This window comes from Zalophus californianus, chromosome 15 (assembly GCF_009762305.2).
Source record: "Zalophus californianus isolate mZalCal1 chromosome 15, mZalCal1.pri.v2, whole genome shotgun sequence".
NCBI lineage: Eukaryota > Metazoa > Chordata > Mammalia > Carnivora > Otariidae > Zalophus > Zalophus californianus.
The window spans coordinates 51,951,090-51,965,815 of record NC_045609.1 but is presented as its reverse complement, the minus strand read 5'-3'; the positions used below and the strand labels follow the sequence as shown (position 1 = coordinate 51,965,815).

Sequence of the window (14,726 nt, the reverse complement as noted above, 5' to 3'; positions counted from 1 at the left end):
TTTGAGATATAAGAATAATTCATCCATTTTGGTTTCGGCTCATCTTGTCATCTCACTGCTGCTCTATCTTTTGTTTAAAAATACCAACCACGGGCGCCTGGGTGGCTCAGTTGGTTAAGCGACTGCCTTCGGCTCAGGTCATGATCCTGGAGTCCCGGGATCGAGTCCCACATCGGGCTCCCTGCTCGGCAGGGAGTCTGCTTCTCCCTCTGACCCTCTCCCCTCTCATGCTCTCTCTCTATCTCATTCTCTCTCTCAAATAAATAAATAAATAAATAAATCTTTAAAAAAAAAATACCAACCACATTTTAAAAATAGGCATTATTTTAGAATGAGAGGTTAGTATAAGAGTACAGCTAAACTATGGTGGCATATAATTCTGATGATAATCAATTCCTCTCTTAGCATCTTCTCTTGAGGATGGGATGACATAGCAGAGGTCATTAATATCACCAGTCACACTGATACATTACTGAACTTTTTATTTTGGAGCATTAGGAAAAACTTGGAAACCAAAGAGTAATTTGGGGTTTGTTAGGGAGTTCACCAATGATGATTTCTGTTATAATTTATTAATCCCATTTTATCCACGTGGAATTTCAGACTATTAATCAGATGATTTACCAATATATTGAGAAATGCCATAAACTAGGAGAAAAATAGAAGCAAACATATTAGTTCTTATGAATAAACCAAGCTTCTTCCTAGAATTTTCTTCAGACAGTTTCTAAATAATGAGACGTGCCAAGTTTATAGTAGAGGGGCCCACTGCATTTATTGTTTCACTTGTTCTACAAGCTGGAATAAAATGGACACTTGTTCATTAATGTCCATCCGAGGTCGACAAAGCACAAGGAACACTAGAACAAGTTTGTTATTGTTCTAAGCTCTCACTGGTGTCCACAGATATCCTTCTTGCATGAAAATGACACACAATAGTAATTCACCTTAAGAGGGTGGTTGGGGGGGATTGACTTCAGCATGAAGACAGATTTGGTCTAAATTACTCACACCTGCCAGTTGAGTAGCCCAACACCTCTGACGACAATAACAAGAGGAATAATAATCAAACAAGCTGGTGTTGCTGTAGTGTTTTATAATTTACAAAGAGGTTTTTATTTACCTTTTTCACACTCTCCCATGAGCCCCTTGAAGTTGACAAGGGCAGGATTTTATTTTATTATTATTATTTTTAAAGATTTTATTTATTTGACAGAGAGAGACAGAGCGAGAGAGGGAACACAAGCAGGGGGAGTGGGAGAGGGAGAAGCAGGCTCCCCACTTAGCAGGGAGCCTGATGCAGAGCTCGATCCCAGGACCCTGAGACCATGACCTAAGTCAAAGGCAGACGCTTAACGACTGAGCCACCCAGGCACCCCAAGGGCAGGATTTTAAATTCCTCCTTTCACAAACGAGGAAACCAAGGCTTAGAGAGATTACATGACACAGCTGAGACTGAATTTCCAGTGTCTTGTTCTCCGTAGAGTGTCCTGTTGCCAATTCCAGCCTGGTGATTCGGCTGTGGGAGGAGAGTCCAAACAAAACAGAGGATAGATCTTGGCCGCATGGACATGATTCCCTGACACTCTCATGTTATGAATTTCCTGAGGCCTCTCGTGTTATGACTTCTGTGTGCTTAACCAATACCCTAAGCATCAATTATTTTGGAGTAAAACGAAATAAAACCAAACACATAAAATCACTTTTCCCAGGAAGTGTTTGGTGAGTGCAATGCAGGGAGGGGTTGGAAAGGTGAGAGGGTGTGGTACTTTGGGAGTTTATTCTTTTATCTTTTTTTTTCGTTATTAATCAAGTTAATCTTGTTTCCTTGATTCTCAGTGGTATGAAGTTCTCTGGAATGTTCCTCCCATGTCATGCCTCCTTTTTTTGCCCTGCTCTTGATTCGCATTGGATGGAGGTGGTTAATATCCTGGAGCCTTGGTGAAGTGCCAAAGAGCATTTCTCGAAGAAACCTGAGCAAAGTGATGTGAATATTTGACAGCTTTTCTTTCACGTGTATCAAGACCTGAATGCTCCTGGAAGCCACTTTTCTAAGCCCTCTCCAGGTTTTGCCCTGCAGGTCCATGTCCATATGGAAACCGGCTTCCTGAAACATGAATTGAGGAATTGTCCAGTAGAGAGATTCAGAATGGCAAGAGAAGACAGTGCCCTGAGGTTTGTCAGACTGTTGATGTGACAGGTTTGGACCAAATGTTTCTAGTTTCATTGCATTTTATTGTATCGGAGGGTCTTTTTTTTTTTTTTTAAATAATGGGTGCTTTTCTTTTTCAACTACTCTATCCAACCTGTCACAAGCCCTGTATGGCCCACTTTTCAATAGTATATCTCCATTCCTCTCTCTGTGATCCCACTACCTTGCCTGGTTCAAGCTTGAGCACTTCTCAAATACACTAATCCATCAACTTTCTATCCAGTCTTTCTGCCTCCATTTTGGTCCCCACCCCCCACTCGCCCTTCATGGTGCTGTCTGAGAGATATTGTTATAAAATGCCATGCTAATCACGGCACTCCTTATGTAGACTCTTTCACTGTTGTCTTATGCTTTTCACTAGTTTAGCACAGAAGACTTTCCAGATGTTGGCTCTTACCTCCTCCATAGCCTCGTTTTTCATTCAAGTACCCTTTGTGTAGCCAAACTAAACCACTTGCAGTTGTCTGAAAGTGTCATGGTATCCCAGAGAACTTACTTTAATCCTTCATCAGTTATTTTAATCCCTACCGCCACCCAGATGTTGAACTGATTCGAGAGCTTCCAGACAGTCAAGGGATGATGTGGCAGGATGACGTCCTCAGCTCCTGCCTGCTTGTGCGAAGGGACCATCCACGGGATGCGATCGAGGGGCAAGCATGTTCCCTCTCCCTCCTTCTGCTGTCAGTGAATGCAACCGTGCCTGAGTATCGTATGGCCCCGCAATAGTCCTTGTCCCATTAAGGTGTCTTCAAATGTCAAAGACAACAAGAGAGTAAGTGGCCACAAAGAGGTTTAAATCCATTCTTTAGAAAACTGAACCATGGGGCGCCTGGGTGGCTCAGTCGTTAGGCGTCTGCCTTCGGCTCAGGTCGTGATCCCGGGGTCCTGGGATGGAGCCCCACATTGGGCTCCCTGCTCGGTGGGGAGCCAGCTTCTCCCTCTGCCTGCCGCTCCCCCTGCTTGTGTTCCCTCTCTCACTGTGTCTCTCTCTGTCAAATAAATAAATAAAATCTTTAAAAAAAGGAAAGAAAACTGAACCAGAAGTTCCTTTTCAAAGGAGCTTTCCCTCAGGCCACACAGTTAATGGTGACAGCTCGGCTGGAACCCAGGGCTCTTGGCCTGCGGTTCTGTGTTTCCTGTGCTGTGACTGCTGCCAGTTAGGTCATTCCCAGCCCCCCTGTGGGGGTGACTAGCGCACTTGCCCAGGTGCAGATGCCTGCGCCCTGCCCTCATTCTGGGCCAGCAGGTCTCTGCGGACGTGGGAAGCGCCACGTTCTGCCATCCCCTGGGGCATCGTGATGCAGGATAGAGAGGAAAGGCTAAGCTCATCAGAGCGCAGCCATTCCCTTTCTCAGGGAACTTGGGAGTCTGTGGGGAGACCTAAGTCTGCCAGTGAGGCTTGTATGAGAGGGGAATGTTGGAGGGGGCCGGAGATGTAATCTGCTGCCTTGTGCTTCTTATAGAAAATGTTAGTTATCTTTAAAAGGAACAGAATTAGGCTCTTGAAATGTACCCTCTACTTAAGAAACAGTAACCGCCATAAGTAGATCTGAGAGGAATATCAGACCAATGCCTGAGGGGGGTGAGGGATGGCCCACTGAGGGCTCAGTCAGTTCTCCCTCCCCCACAGGGTACTGCTCCCGTGCATGGCCCTTGGACTTTCACCAGTTAGTCATACTGTGGGGAACAGATGTTGGTCCCTTTCCCAAGCCTCTGTGGTTGGGGCTATTTGTGGCTTGGCCCTGGATTTCCTGGTACGTTATCCACAAAGGGCATCAAGAAGGGAGTGGTAGCTTATCACTTAGCACAGGCTTTATGCTGCAGAATTTCCCGATACTGCTAAAAAATGGTTCCTCTTTCTTCTAACTAAAGGATTTTTTTTTTTTGGGGGGGGCGGGGGAGACTGGATTGTGTTCAAATTAAGTAGAAAACTTTCTTAAATCATTGTTTATAGACTAGAGGGGGCCTTTTGGGGGCAGAAGTTTGGTACTACTTGTCTGGACCCCTTGGGATCGACGCCGAGCCAGTGCCTTACTGAGCATTTGTGAAGCGTAGTTTTCCTTGCAGGAGTGATCCTTTGGTTCCTAACACTGAAGGCTGGATGAATTTACGCTGAGGGGACCTTAATGAAAATCTGATCTAACCTTTATAATATTTTATAAGTGAGGAAAGGAAAGCCAAGCATGAGATGCTAGAGTAGGAGTGGATTGGGTGCCTATGAATAGAGGGAGCTCTGGACAGGAAGAGAGGGGGCAGGTTACATTTCAAGGCATTTGTGATTCTCTGATGAACCAACCTCCCAGGCTTGCCTCTCTGGGGTCTGCAGGCCCATAAGATACTGACATATCACTGGACGGGTTGGTTCTGAGATTCTTGGGTTTTAAATCCAGGTGATCTCCTATTGCCTTTCTGAGCACCTTAATTTGATCTCCTGTTTGTTTCACAAACAAGTGATGTAGAGAAGCGGGGGGGACCCTTGATTTCGAAGGGCAGCAATCCCGGGCACATTCATGACTCACTTCTTTTAGAGAGAGGAGGTTGAGGTTTTAGCTAATAGGGGTATCATCTCTTCTTCACAGAGAAAGGATCCTCGTTTCAATTTATCTTGGGTTTCAGTGATAGCATGTATGCATGTATGTAGATACATATAATAGATGTTTGTATATGTAAATATGTGTGTTTATAGTAGATAGATGGTGCATGTATATGTGTACTAACAGTGTCTGTCTGTCCTAAAGTTGTGGATGTTGCCTGATTTTACAGCATTAGTGTCTCCTGGCATCTCAGCTGAGGATTCCCCACTCTAGATTTCAATGCAGTGGAACCTGACTCTCTCCGACCCCTCAGTGACTCTTCAGGCAAGAACAATGGTGGGTATAGGTGGATTGGACACCAGTGCTGACTTAGATGGGGATCCGTTATAAAGTATGCCAAAAGGATAATTTTGACATTCCATCCTTCATTACAACATTTTCTCTCTTTATTAAAAGAACAGGGTAAACTAAGTCTGCAATGCTATATCCTTTAACACCTTTTCCCTTTTCCCCTCATTTCCCTTTTTATTTCAAATTAATTCTGGTCTTAGAGTTCAGACTCTTCCCAGGGGCTGGACACTCAGACCTGACTTACCTGTGCAGGTCACAGCATTCCCGAGCTATTCCTCTCTATTTCCTAATCGCACTCCCTTAATTCTCCCACCGTTTGTGCCTGCCTTGCCTTCCGGTCTCCTTTACTCCACCCTCCACTCCTTAAAAAGCAAAGCCCTCCAAGACTGTTCTACATGAAATAACAATCCCTTACCTCCCCTTCCTCAGCACCCGATTCTCCTTTCCTGCTCATTTTTTTTGGTATCACCACTCTCTTCATCAGTTTGATTATTGTCTAGCTGGTTCCACTAGAAATTGAACTCTGTAAGGATAGGGATTTTCATGTGTTTTGTTTACTGCTCTGTCCGTAGCCCCTAGAAGACTATCTGATGCATAGTCATTGCTGAAAAAAAAATGTTTGTTGAATGAATGAAATGTGGGGGCAGGTGAAATACTTAAAGTACGGCTGGAGCAAAGGAAAAAGAAACACATAGACAGAAGCTTAGCATCTCCTCTTCTGTCCCTGGCTTTTCAGCGCTCCTAGATCCCATCTTCTAAGACGTGGGACCAGAGTCTGTGTTAGACAAATAGGTTAAGGACAAAAAGGCGGTGGGTGTTATACAGTCTCTTGTAACCAGGAAACACAGGGCTGGGGCCGGGGATGCAAAACAGCCCCAGATCCGTGGCTCTCTAGCTTTTTTTCTCAGCTTCTACAGTACTTCTTAGCTTCGTTTGTTCTTCCAGTGCCCTCACATGGCAGAGGACACGGCTACTGGAAGCTCTAAAATAGTATCTTTAGGGGCACCTGACTGGCTGAATCAGTAGAATATGCGACTCTTGATCTTGGGGTGGTGAGTTCAAGCCCCATGTTGGGTGTAGAGCTATAAATAAATAAATAAATAAATAAATAAATAAATAAATAAATAAATATTACCTTACAGCTCTCAATCAAGGGGAAAGAAAGAATATTTTTCTCACTGTCTGCATATAAAATTCTAGAAAGTAACTCCATTTACTCTAACTTGACCAACTCCTCCAACTAGGGTTTAGAACCAGTTCAAGCTCCTCTGCTCGCCGCACGACAGGCCAGTAAGTCGAGAGGCAAGATGTTGGAGTAGGAAAGTGAGTTTATGTGGAAAGCCAGCACACTGAGACTGGAGACTATTGTCCCCAAAAACCACTTCCCCTCAGCGTGAAATTTAAGCTTCTGTAACATCAGCAAAAGGGGGAAGCGGGAGAGGATTGAGTCAATAGGTGACTGACTTCTGTCGACATGCGAGGAAGGTCGTGTAACTTCTTTGTCCTTGGTCAATTGATCTTTGTGTACAGGGATCTGGCCTTGTTTGTTCCTGTTAATCTTAGACATAACATAGTCCTATCTGTATGTACTTCCTTATCTTCCCAAGAGAGGTAGGTTTGGGGCAAAAAAGCAGTTTTTACAAATCTTAGCTGTAAGCAAAATTCCTTCAATTATTAACATGCCTACGTGGAGGGCATATCAGAAGCTTCTAAGCTGTAGGTCCCAGCACCAAGGGAAATAGAGGCAATGTGAAGTCAGACATGCTAAGTTTCTCCCTGTTACAGATCTAAGCTCCAAGAAAGCAGGAGCTTTTTCACTTTTGCTCACTGCTGAATTTCAAGATTCTAGAGTAGCTCATGGCACAAAGTAGGTGCTCAGTAATTATTGAAGGGATGAACGACTTACTCTGACAGGAGCAGGATGCTAACTAGCAGCTGAACTATAAACGGATGAAATGAGGCCACTGTTGTTACCCCCACCCCCCACCAAAAATATTGAATAGACCAAGAGAGGAAGGGATGCTGGGTAGCTAAAACATTAGGCAGCCACCTTTGAGTCTAAAAGTCTTTATGATTGTTTTTTCAATCAGAAGTAGTAATTTTCCCTTTTAATCTTAGAGTCCCCTTCTGGGAAAGCTTTGATTGATGGGATTAAGGGTTAACGTTGAAACAAACTGTGGTCATCTTCTAGGTATTAGCATGGTGGGACAAAAATGCCATTTTTCTAGTTACAAAATTTTTGCAGAAATAAAAGGATTAAATGTGTGAAGGGACTAAAGAATGAATACATAGGCATACCTAAATCATTTTAGAAGTTGGTTAACAATATCACACCTGATTTTATTAAAAATTTAAAAGTAGAAAGGCGTATGTGTGGTACATTTTCATAGATTAAAGGAAGGGAATGTCCTTCATGGACAACTCAACAACATTTACTAAAAATCTCTAAAATTGTTTGTATTTTTTGATTAGCGAAACAAGTTTTTCTAAAAATCTCTCCTAGGGAAATAAGAAATGTGCAAAAAATTTATGTCAAGTCACAATTACAGTTACTTATAAAAGGAAAAGAAACCCCCACAACTTCTAAAAAACAGGAATTAGCTAATCTGTGGTATATTCATATATAAAATAAGACAAAAATCATGTTTCAGGACACCAATAACATAGAAAATTGTTCCTGGGAGATTGTTAATTGAAAAAAGCATGATTGGAGGGGCATCTGGGTAGCTCAGTTAAACACCTGCCTTCGGCTCAGGTCATGATGCCAGGGTCCTGGGATCGAGTCCCACATCAGGCTCCCTGCTCTGCGGGAAGCCTGCTTCTCCCTCTCCCACTCCCCCTGCTTGTGTTCCCTCTCTCACTGTGTCTCTCTCTGTCAAATAAATAAATAAAATCTTAAAAAAAATTTTTTTTTAATTTCAAAATAAAAAGAAAAAAGCATGATTGGAGATCACAATGTGGAGCATGATTCCAACTTTATTTAAAAAACTATCATTTGAACAGTGTGGTTCTCTTGACATAAAAGATTTAAATTATTCCTGGTGGATTTTATTTTCTTCTTTGTGCTTTTCTGTGAATTTTGAATTCTTACGGGGAACACATATTTCTTTTGTAACAACATTAAATATAAAAAGACCTTCACATTTTTTGTTTGTAATTTTCCCAATATTCTTTGTATATAGAGCTTAAATAGCTAACCAGTTATATTTGACGTGCTGAAATTTACACTGAGGTATTTGGAAATGCATGTATCCTGTGGACTTTTCTTTTCTCTGGCTGGAGGAATTTGGTCCTGTAGCTTTTATTTCTGCCGTAAGTGCACATGTTTCCACTTCTCAAATGATCTGCACTGAAATTCCCTGCAAGAAAAAAGTGTCTAGGAGTTATTGCAGAGAACCCACAGTAAACATTTCTGGATGTGAAACAGACATGTGGATTTGCTTTCTCTTATAAAATCTACCACCAATGGGTTGCTGGCAAGCCCTGTGAACAGCTGGAGGGTGGGATTTCTGCATAGAATTAGAACAATGTGGGAGGAATGGAAAAGGTGATTTTAAGAGGACTAATTAATTAAAGGAATAGCAGAATGGTGTGAGGCAGGTGGGAAATCAGGAACATTTCTTGTTTTCATGCAAACAAGCTTGGGGGAAAAAAAGACAGAAAAATAAATAGAAGCTGAAGCAAATCCACTGTATTACTCAAGAAAATGTGTTCCTAAATCTGTCTTCAGTGTGCCAAAGTGATTCCACAGGTCCAAAATGTTTTACTCTTTAATTCAAGCCAAAGAAAACACTTGGTATTGCTCCTGATCCATTTTTTTTTTTTTTACTGTTTTGTTCTTAAAGTACAACTTTTAGAGTGTCTTGTTGATGTTAATGGTTCTGCGTTTGTATAACAAAAAGTTGACAGAAAAATATGTTGTTTACCTTGAGAGGAACAAAGCAGTCAGAAAAAAATTATAGAGAAGGATTAGTCACTCAAGAAGGAATGTAGATTTAAATAAGTAAGAGTTGCAGCAAAAATCTTTAGGATTTTAATCACCCTAATTTTATAAGAATTTACCATAGTTTCAGCAAGGAAGCTCAAACTTAAGACATTATTTAAAAAAAGGTTCTTATGGATAACTACCTTAAAGAAACAATAATATGGGAAGATTACTTTGCTCAGAATAGTTGAAAAGTTGGAAAACTTTGTCTAATAATAGAGCAACGGTTATATGATATGTTGTCATATATTCACTGACTGTAATAGGATAAAAATATTAAAATGATGGTTATAAACACTCTGCAGCAGCATATAAGTATTTATGCCCTAATGCTCATTAAAAACTATATATAGATACAGATATGTGGCATATTAAAAAAATTAAGGAAGGAAACACTCTAGTATATGCTCCATTCCATTATTTTCATTTTCCTATGCATGCTAATAATATCACTTAGGATAGGGGTGTTATATTTTTCATTTTCCAAAATTTCTATACTGTGATTATATGAAAAATAATTTTTAAAAAATTCACTCATGTTCAGGGCACCTCGGGTGGCTCAGTGAGTTGAGTGTCCGACTCTTGATTTTGGCTCGGGTCATGATCTCAGGGTCATGGGATTAAGCCCTGTGTCGGGCTCCATGCTGGGCATGGAGCCTGCTTCGGATTCTCTCTCCCTCTCCCTGTGCCCCTCCACCCCCCACCCCTCAAAAAAAATTCACTCATGCTTATCCCAAGACTTAAAAAAACAAAAACCCACACAAACTGATCTGAGTCGGTTCCCTCCAAGAATCTTTCTAAGGTTAAGCTGACTTCATGTTAATTTTCTTATTTTATAAAACATGACAGAAAGTATAAAGTTCATTATATTTTTGCATTGGCATGGAATATATTATTCCCCAGGAGTCTACATATCTTTTAAGGCACAGACATTTCTTCTACGTAGGATTAGATGAGGTAATGCATTTGGAAATTATTAAAAAAAATAATATTATTGAATTGAAAGCTAATATTATCACCCACATCTCTATTATCCATGGCATAGAGTTGTGAATACAATAGACACATGCTCATAAATGCGTATTATATGGATCAGTGAACTCATAAGGACTAGTGGCACCTGAGTCAAAAGATGGTCTTCCATGACTGCTTAAAGACTGGATAACCTTAAGTGACAATCACATTAAAAGTTGTCTGGAGGGGGATACAAGTATCTCCCCAAATCCAAATTTATATCTGGTTTAAATGGAGTTGAAAGGAATGTCAGAGGAAGCTTGTATTGAAACAAGGACCCAAAAGGCAGTCTAAGGGCGCCATGGAAGGCTCAGAGGTTAGATCTGCTTACCTAGGTCAGGAGATTGGAGGGAAAGGGTCCAATGCGCTCAGAGGAGTCTCAATTCTGTAATTATTTTTATTTAGTAGTACCGGGAAGAGCAAAGCCCTCCGCGGGCCAGATCCATGAGGAAATGCCAACGCTGTCCATCATCGGGGGCCTCTCCCTGCTCACCTGCAAAGGCTGCAACCAAGAGTCCTCAGTTGGCTACGAGGAGAATTGGGGTAACTATCTGGATAAGCTGGATTTTAATTTTTGTTCGTTTGTTTAGGGTAAAGAATCTTCCTGCCTTGATAGGATTCACTGGACTATTTGAAAACTGTGACAGCTGGGTAAGGTTGAGACACAAGCTGGCCTATCTGAAAAACTTAGTTTAATTAGTGAGTAAAAGCAAACCTCACCTTAAGCAGCAAACCTAGAATTTATAAAAAGTCAAACATTTGTTGAAGAAATGATCCTTTGTCAATAGATGTGAGGCCACATTTCCCCCTTAGTTTTTTTATTTCAATATTTTTTTGAGAGAGGGAGAGGGAGAGTGCCCATGAGTGGGGGGAGGGGCAGGGCAGAGAGAGAGAGAGAGAGAGAGAGAGAGAGAGAGAGAGAGAGAATCTCACGCAGACTCCCCACTGAGCCCTGCGGTGTGGGCTCGATCTCATGACCCTGAGATCATGAACTGAGCCAAAATCAAGGGTCAGATGCTCAATCCACTGAGCCACCCAGGAGCCCCACATTTCCCCTTGGTAACCAAATTTGACTGCCTGTAGAAATTCCAGAACACTTACGTATTTTCTGGGATTCCCTGGGAAATGCTCATAGTACAGAAATCGGTCACAGTTGTTGCCACTTCGGCCATCTAACTGCTGCTCTCTGTCCTCTGCCAGTTCATCTTTTGCCAACTCCTCTGAATCCTGCTGTTTCCCTGGATCTCGTCCCCCTGTAGCTGGATGCCTCTTGACTATTTTCCCCCAGGTGGGCACAGTCATGCCCGTTAGTCCCCCCATAATTGCCTGTTAGATGGTTCAAAGCTTTATGAAGGTTTGGGGGTTTCAGAAGAAAGTAATAGCAAAGAGAACGCAAAAAGAATTTTAGTTATGGCAGCCTTCAAAGCCCCTTGGTGAGGTCATCGACAAGGTGTATCTCTTTCCCCAACTCCCCTTCCAGTCCAGCCCCCAGCCTGCTGCTTAACCAACCCCAGGGCGGTGCCCTCAAGCACATCTCTCTTACCCCCAAACCCAAAGACCCCCCCAAATCCATGTTTCCCCACCTCCTTCAAGGATGACTAGGGAATATTCATTCCCTAAAGAGACGAGGCCACAAGAATAAGGTTTTTGTGGTGTCTCTCTTGATGGGATGGGGGTCCCCAAATGTGGGGCAACCCAATTGGGTGGAAGCCAATTGGCAGTGGCAGTGAAAGGATTCGCCCAAGACAGAACAAAGGAGAAAGGAGTTTATTGAATGTACCCCAAGGGAGGGGTAGGCAGGACAGCAAAGGAGAGACTGTCGGTTCGGGGAGGGGGGGTGATGAGGGGCCACAGTTACAGGGCGGAGTGGGGGAGTATGGGGGAACGTATGGAATTTTCCCTTTTTGGTAATCTTAGGAACTGTGCCTGGTTGTACTTGGTCAGTCAGGGCCTATGGCTATTTTGAGGTGGGTCCCTTCATGAGCCAGTTTGCATTTAGCTCCGTGGTCGCTGTGGGCCCTTTGAACTTGATCAAGTTTCCATGGCTCAAGCCTGTTGCCTAAAAGTGGCCTCTACAATTTTCTCTGAAGGCTCTAGAATACATCAGAACTCTGAAGCTTAACAATACACACTTTCCTAAATCAGGGTGTTTCACTGTTCGTGACACCAGTTGTGGAATAAAGCCCCCAGGCCCGGGATGGACTGCAGTAGTCCCAGCCTGTTCTTGTTTACGTTCTCTGTGGCCTGCTGGCGGGTGAGGGGACATCAGGCCTCCCTCGGATGCTGGCTCGTTCTGCCGCGTCGCTGTCAGACACACATTCCTGTGCCATGTGCGCTCATGTGTAGACTAGGACGTTACAATTCCACACTTAGGAAGAAACATTTCTCTGTTGGCTACATAAACTGTAGAAACCTAGATCTCTTTTTAAAAAAATCTGCCCATGGGCGCCTGGGTGGCTCCGTTGGTTAGGCGACTGCCTTCGGCTCAGGTCATGATCCTGGAGTCCTGGGATCAAGTCCCACGTCGGGCTCCCTGCTCGGCGGGGAGCCTGCTCCTCCCTGTGACCCTCCCCCCTCTCATGTGTGTGCTCGCTGTCTCTCAAATAAATAAATATTTAAAAAAATAAATAAATAAAATAAAAAAAATCTGCCCAACTTACATTTCTAAATGGAACCTTTGGCTTCAGATGGAACGGAGTGCATCTGGGTTTGCATTCTAGTTGCACCCCAGGGCTATGGGTGGGTATTGTATAACCCTAGGACCACTCCAGTCGCTTTTCACAGAGCAAGAGCACTTACCCCTCAAAGCAAACCCAAGCCACCACCTTTGAAGAGAGAATCTGCTTGCAACTTTTCCAGCTTGAAAATAAAACATATTAAGGAAAAGCTATGAAGAAAGACTGGCCCTACCAGATATTGAAATGCATAATAAAGTTAGAGTAATTAAATCAGCTTATAATCAAGGTAGAAATAGCAAATCAATGAAACAGATTAGAGTCTAGAAATAACCTGCATATGTTTTGAATTTGACATGTAGGATAGTATTTGGAATTAAAAAGCCAAAATTAGATTATGTAATAAATTATATTTGGGCAAGTGGAAGTTTGGGAACAATATATAATTGGTTCTTTACCTCATGTCTTACACCAAAATAAATTCTAAATGATTAAAACATTTACACAAAGAATTAAGTAATAATAGTGCTGGAAGAAAATACCAGTAATTTTAAAAAATTGGAGTGGGGAAACGCTTGGGGTCTGACAAAACCCAGATGTTATGTTTTAAAAAATATGAAAACTTCAGTATTGTAATAATACTGTAAACAAAATACAAACAATTCAAAGGACGAAGTAGGGAAAAATGTGACTGTATATGATAAAGACATAGTAATTTCATATATATATGGATATATTCTTACAGATCAAGAAAAGTAAATGAACAACCCAAAAGAAAATGACTTAAGGATGTGAATAAATAATTCATGAAGGAAATGTGTTTCTGGGTATGTATCTGTGTGTGTACAAATAGAGCTTTATAAATGAACACTTAGGATTTATAATGAGTGGGTATATTCCCAATTTTACTCATAATTAAAGAAGTGAAAATTTAGTAAAACAATAAAATGCTATTTTCTTTCTTTCTTTTTTTTTTAAGGTTTTATTTATTTACTGGACAGAGAGGGACATAGCGAGAGAGGGAACACAAGCAGGGGGAGTGGGAGAGGGAGAAGCAGGCTTCCCACCAAGCAGGGAGCCCGATGCGGGGCTCCATCCCAGGACCCTGGGATCATGACCTGAGCCGAAGGCAGACGCTTACTGACTGAGCCACCCAGGTGCCCCAAAATATCATTTTCATCTACTGGTGAATACTGTGTGTTGGCAAGGATGTGGAAAACCCAACATTTCCTTTCAATTATTGTTGAGAGCAATATGATTTCATCTATCTAAATTTATAATGTACATCCTTTTTAAGCCAAGGATTCCACTTCTAAGATATGCTTGCACAGGGGCGCCTGGGTGGCTGAGTCGGTTAAGTGTCTGCCTTCAGCTCAGGTCATGATTCCAGGGTCCTGGGATCGAGGGCCACGTCACGTTTCCTGCTCGACAGGGAGTCTGCTTCTCTCTCTCTCTCTCTTTCTCCCCCCCTCTACCCTTTCACCCCTGCTCATTCTCTCTCTCTCTCAAATAAATAAATAAAATCTTCAAAAAAAAAAAAAAAAAGAATTAAAAAAAAAAAGATATGCTGGGGCACCTGGGTGGCTCAGTCATTGCTTAACGACCTGCCTTTGGCTCAGGTCATGATCCCAGGGTCCTGGGATCGAGCCCCGCATGGGGCTCCTTGCTCAGCGGGAAGCCTGCTTCTCCCTCTCCCATTCCTCCTGCTGTGTTCCCTCTCTCGCTGTGTCTCTCTCTGTCAGATAAATAAATAAAAAATCTTAAAAAAAAAGATATACTTGCACAGGTACACAAAGATATATGTACGAATAATTTAACTGCAACATGGCTTGTAATAACAAACAACTGGAAGTTACCTAATGGTCACTAATGAGAGGACCCATTAAATTATGGTCTGCCCAAACAATATTTGGTTCTTATGAAGAATGAATTAGATCTGAGTATACTGACATGGA

At 42.2% G+C, this 14,726-nt stretch overlaps 1 long non-coding RNA gene across 1 annotated transcript; it reads left to right on the top strand.

Annotated features, from left to right (window-relative positions):
• Positions 1-1,495: 1,495 nt before the first annotated feature.
• LOC113923586 lies at positions 1,496-10,639 on the top strand. The gene is made up of 5 exons (XR_003520374.1): positions 1,496-1,722; positions 1,840-2,175; positions 2,751-2,984; positions 4,976-5,082; positions 10,502-10,639. It is a non-coding gene; the product is annotated as an uncharacterized LOC113923586 (long non-coding RNA).
• The last annotated feature ends 4,087 nt before the right edge of the window (positions 10,640-14,726 follow it).